This window comes from Paroedura picta, chromosome 8 (assembly GCF_049243985.1).
Source record: "Paroedura picta isolate Pp20150507F chromosome 8, Ppicta_v3.0, whole genome shotgun sequence".
Taxonomy (NCBI): domain Eukaryota; kingdom Metazoa; phylum Chordata; class Lepidosauria; order Squamata; family Gekkonidae; genus Paroedura; species Paroedura picta.
Genome location: NC_135376.1, coordinates 72667133 through 72672939, shown reverse-complemented (window position 1 = coordinate 72672939; position 5807 = coordinate 72667133). Strand labels below are relative to the sequence as shown.

General features: G+C 43.1%; 1 long non-coding RNA gene across 1 annotated transcript in view; it reads right to left on the bottom strand.

The window, feature by feature from the left end:
- The window catches only part of LOC143843782 (uncharacterized), a 55009-nt gene that overhangs the window by 21036 nt on the left and 28166 nt on the right, over positions 1–5807 (bottom strand). The window lies entirely within an intron of this gene.

Here is a 5807-nt window from a genome sequence, read left to right as displayed (position 1 = left end):
GCTGTTGTCATTACCTTCTTATGTATACATTGTCTTGCTTGTCAGCACTATATGAAAACATGGGCTTTTTCCTTCTTGGACAATCTAAATATTTGATAGTGAGCCACAATACAGCAACCTGGCCAGAAATGGAAAGCTATTTTTATATGGAAGCTAACTGTTAGCTTACAAAATTGTTTTCCGTTCCTTGCGGTCATTTGTTTCTCTTCACAGATCTTATAGCATTTCTAATGAGCCTCATTAGAACAACCAATGTTTATGGAGGTATCTGCTCATGGAAGGTGCTTTCCTTTAACAAATAGCTAGTATGCTCTCTGGGCATACTTCTCTCCAAATATGCGAGCAGACAGCTCCAGCAGTTTCTTGGCTTCTGAAAAACTGCCAAGCTGTCATAACTAGAATTGGGCTTTAGGTGTGTTTGCATTAGACATTTTTCTGGGCTTGTGTCCTTGAGTAGGTGCTTGGAACTGTTTGGCATATCCATATTTTTCACTCATATAGAAAGCTGGTAAGCAGTTTGGCAGACATTATGCAGATAGATGGAACCTGGAAATTAATAGCGTAGTTGTTGGTCATGTCTGAAACCTGGAAGCTCAAACTGGCTTACTAAAGGGAAAGAGGCGCCGGGGTAGAAGGGAGGCTCCTGGCTAGATCTACACCTTCTACATGGGATAAATACAAGATGCAGAGAGATCTCCAGCATTTGGAATTAGGACTGTGATGAGATGCTTTACAAGTATTTGCTGTTTCCAGTTTGAAATCCAAAAGGCAGCGATATTTCTTTAATGAGTCTGAGATTACAGCACTGACATAAGCACAAAAGCATAAATTAATGTGCCTTGTTTTCTTTGACCGATTCCGCATGGAGGCGCAAACTGGACACTGCCTCTTGCTTACAAACGCGGGGTTGTAAGTTGTGTGTTTGCAGGCCTCCTCATAGGAGACCACTCCCACATTTTTCCTCCATGTCATTATGGCTCTTTACCTCCTGACGAGGCAGCATAGGAAAACAAGTTGAATTTCTCCCCCTGCTCCTCGGCTTGTCAGTCACAGCAAGCCACCAATCACAGCACAGCAGTTACCTTGGGGACTCAGACTTCCATCTGCCCTGAGCCCCGAAATTAGTTAAAAATTAATAATGACCTTCCGCGTTACTATGCAGTAACACCACAACACAAAAGCATTTATAATAAAAAATCATCACTTTTGCATTGCTATGGAGAAATGCCACAATGATAAACTATTCCCCGCCTTACTTTTGGGGATTCATGGTGTTTCAGATTCCATTTATGTTTAGGTAGATTTGTGAGAGGCTGGAAAAGGAAACTGGACACCAGAGTGATTCTGTGTAAACAGTACACTTAAAAACAAAGAGCACCGACGCCTAGCTGATCAAGGGCTGCTTCATCATGCTCACTTCACCTTTCCCCCTTCATTCCCCACAGACAGAAAACACAAACAGGACTGTGTTGGGATCAGGCAGGCACAAATGACTGTGCACAGCAAGGAGAATATTTTATTTAAATTTTGGCAAAGTAGCTTTGTGGTTCCACAGCAATGCAGGCTGCACCATTTTTTTTTTAATTATTGGAGCAGGAAATGGAGGGAGGGGGTCCCGGAGTGGGCAAAATGCTGTAGGGTCTGTTGCAAGTTTCTCCCTCCATACAGACTTGCTCCTAATTGCTCCCTGGTGTGAAGCAAGATAACACGTGGCAAATCTAGTTTTGGCGATTTCCCTCGTCTCAAGGCAAATCTGGCCAGAACTCAAGCCAGCCTCGGGATGCAGATGATGTCATGTAGAGGAAGCTCTAAAACCTGCCAGTGACCAGAGGCTCTCCAGGGGCAGATTCCTCGTGTGGAATCGGTCTTCAAATCAGATAATGCTCATGGCCTCAATTGGCATACAAGTGTAAAAATTCTACTGAAATGATTTACTAAGCCAATGTACACAAATTATTTTTAGGAACTCATTCATGTTTCTTATCCTTTCCATCTGAACAAGTTGTACTCTTGTTGCATCACATTTTTTTCTTATGGATAGTATTTAAAAAAATAATGCAAAACCAATTGGTAATTTATTCAAAGCAATTTTAAGAGCTTGCCCTAATATCAGGATTCAAATGTTTATGGAAATAACACCGGATACAACAATCTATATTTACTCTCTGTCCTGTAAATATTGAGTAAATTTTTACAGTTTTCATTTAGAGCAGCGGTTCCCAAACTTTTTCGAGCTGCTGCCCCCTTGGGTCCCAGCCACATCTATAGTTCCCCCCCCCCATATGAATACACACCTCTTGCCTGATGTTAGGCCTACTGCAAATTCAAAACACACTATATTGCCTGCACTTTTGTTGTTGTGCAGTGGCTATATTTTAGTCTGACAAAAATATAGAAATTCTTTGAAAAAGTCATTTGTAAAAGCCACTTTCGGTCTTCATTGGGAAACAAGATGCGGAAAGAAAGGGAGAAACAAGCAATGGAAAATCCCCTGGCCAGGATCAAGCAGGAGCAGGCATTTCCAGCCTCCCAAACAGGGGGACATTTGGGGAAGGGGTACAAACCTTGGGTTAAGAAACACCTGTAGATCTGGGGTAGAGCTTGGGGCAGAATATATGCATGTAAATGAAATATATATGAAATATATATAAATGAAATATATGCATAATGAAATATATGCATGTAAAATTTCAAAACATAGTTCATAATGAACTATGTTTTGAAATTTTACATGCATATATTGTCTACTTATCTATTCATTTTGCAGAGCAACCACTGACGAAGATAAAACAGAAAGCGGGTCACTTAACCTAGGATCCCGTTTTGGTTGACTCTTTATGTTTGATCATATATTTGACCATTTAGACTTTATGTTATAACCTTTTTAACTTATAAACATAGAGAAGACTACTATATCATTGTGCCTCGTGATTTCCTTTTTTCTTCTGACTACCCAGAGGCAGGCAATGGCAAACCACCTTGGAATGTCTCTTGCTAGGAAAACAGCTGCACCAGGAAGCGTCAGACTGCTATTCTCCCACTGCTCCAAAATTCCTCACACCCCTCCCCCAGATCCTTCTACATACACACCCCGGGGGGGGACATACCACCCACTTTGGGAACCCCTAATTTAGAGGGCTTTCAATGATGTGATGGTCTCTCAAAAGACAGCACAGAAACTGTGGCTGTAACTCCATACTGTTTATAGCTGTATGCCCTCCAATATTTCTTGGTCAGAATAAGGATATTCTTATAAAACACCATTATTATCACACCAAGGATCACTGCTTGTACAAGTCCGTTATGTTAAATGGACCAGAACAGTTTACTCTTTAAAAACATGCATACCCTTTTGTTTAATTAGCTGTTAAATAGCACAATGGATCTGTTTGTGCCCTTTAAAGACCAGCTGTAAATCAAACACACCTTGTATTGTTTACTACTCACATAGACAGTCATGGGAGAGGGATGGAAGGGAAGGAGTGTGATGGTATTGGGTGTCCAAAAGGCAAACGCAGGGATAAATACCAGGAAATCAGGACAATTTAAGCATATGCATTCTACGTTGCCTAGGTTAGCACTGCTCTGTAAGATCTTGGTCAGAGATAGAAAGTTATACCATGGTAGCAATAGCATATTTGTCACTCAAGCACTGATCCAACAGAGTGCAGTACTGGCTATCAGGATAATGCGCCTGACATTTCATTAAATCATTTGAGAACTGAGCAGCAGTATGATGCATCCATCTACTTCCCTCAGAGGGAAGATTTTCCCTCTGTTTGTCTTTCCCACCAAAACTGAGCCACCCTACTTGTTTTCTTTCCTAAAGAACACTTGTTGTCCCATCCTGTCACAGTATTATATTTTACTGCTGTTTCAGCACAAAAACCTAAGGAAAGGATCAAGGGCCCCCTTGAACTTAAAAAAATGAAACAGTGCTCGAGGCTGTTTGGGTCTTCATTGGGAAACAAGATGGGGGTTGGACTAGATGACCCATGAGGTCCCTTCCAACTCTATTATTCTATGATTCTCTGAGGCTTAACAGAAGTTCAAAAATGTCAAAATATTTTATTTAACATAAAGGGGGAAAGGTCATGTGAAATCAGGGGTAGCATTTCTGAGGTAACTCAAATACATAACTCTGAGGTAAAAGTCAGTAGATGCACAGTTTATATGTTTCAGGCTAGAGTTTCTTTATCTATTCAGTTAATTAACATTTTCATATTTCCCAATCACTCCAGAACACTTTTTTTGAGTATTCACTGACTCTTAATTTCCAGAAGGCTTGAGCACTCTATCCATTACCCTTCCCTGCTTCTGTAAACACATCAGGACTCTTCCTGAGTTTTAACTAAGTATTAAGATTTCACAAGGCAGTCTTTAACCACATCAGAGCAGGAAACTCTCCACTCCTCAGAACTATCTCCCTGTTTTAACTTGACAGGGAAATTCTCTTCTCACTAGAACATTTATCCCCTCTCTTCCTAGCTAAAACCCATCCCTGTTCTCCATCTGTGCTAAACTACTCTCAGTCAGGACTGAATTCAAACACGGTCAGTACCGGACTCTTCTCAGCAAGGGCTGAAAAGAGACTGAACTTCCTAGTATTCAGCTCACAAGTCTTTATTTGGTCAGCTGATGCTTGCCAATCAGATTCCTTGGAAAAGCCTGTCACTCAAAACTCTCTGTTTCGGTGAAAAATTAACCCTTCATGGTTCTATGTCTTTATATAACACTTCTAAGCTTTTAAAAGTGCAGTCTGTCACTAACAGCAATAGAAGGAATGACCATAAGTGGCTCTCTGCTAGGGCTGGCATCATGGCATACTCTAAGGTGGGGCAGGTACCAGGGCACACTGCCACTGACCTTCATGCACACACTTCTACTGCTGGCTGCCTGCACACCCTTCCCTTGCTCACTTGTTTGCAAGCACTCCGCCTCCTATGCTCCTGACCACCCAGCACTGTGTGCTGGCTCAGGCTGTAGTCCAAAGGTATCAAGTTACAGCAGGAGTAGCTGGTTGAGAGGAACACAGAGTCAAAGAAAGTAGAGGCAAAAACCAGGAGTTCAAAGCAGTCAGGTGGGGGCAGATCAAGAATCAAAGTTCAACAGGTCTGGTCCAAGGTCAAATGTTCCATAAGCCAAGGATGAGTGGCAGAAAGCACGATGCACAGTTGCATCCATGTCTGTCTACTGCCCCCAGCAGCCCTTAAAGAGTTTTTCACATAGATGCTGGCTCTCATCCATCTAAAAGGATGGTGATGGGCCAGTAACCATTCACTGTGCCTTTTAGTTGGCAGCCCATTTCTAAGATCTTTAGCTGGTCTCAGGCTGGTATGCCAGGGTGGGCTGCAAGGCTGAGGAGCTTCTTCAGGCACTTCCAGCTGTAAGTCTTGAGCATGCCCTTCCATTTCACCCAGGCCCAGGCCAGGCTCTCACTACTCAGCTCTTCTTCTGAGGAGTCCCCACTGGCCTGAGGCTGGCTCATGGCACACTGTGAGGGTAGGGTGTACAGGTGATGCAAACCGTGCTCTGAACAGTCACAGCAGCGGCATTCCCAGCCACAGATACCACAAAGTATTATTAATAAAAAAACATGTAGGACGGTGGTTCTCAACCTGGGGGCCAGGACCCCTTTGGGGGATCAAATGACCATTTCACAGGGGTTGTGGCAGTGCAAGCAGCTTGGCCGGGGGGGGGGGGGCACTACCACTGTTGCCACTCTTCCTGCAGGTGCCCGCACTCGGCCACCAGCTGCTCCAGCAGCGCCTCCAACCCAGTGCAGTCTCCAACTAGGTGCTCCAGGT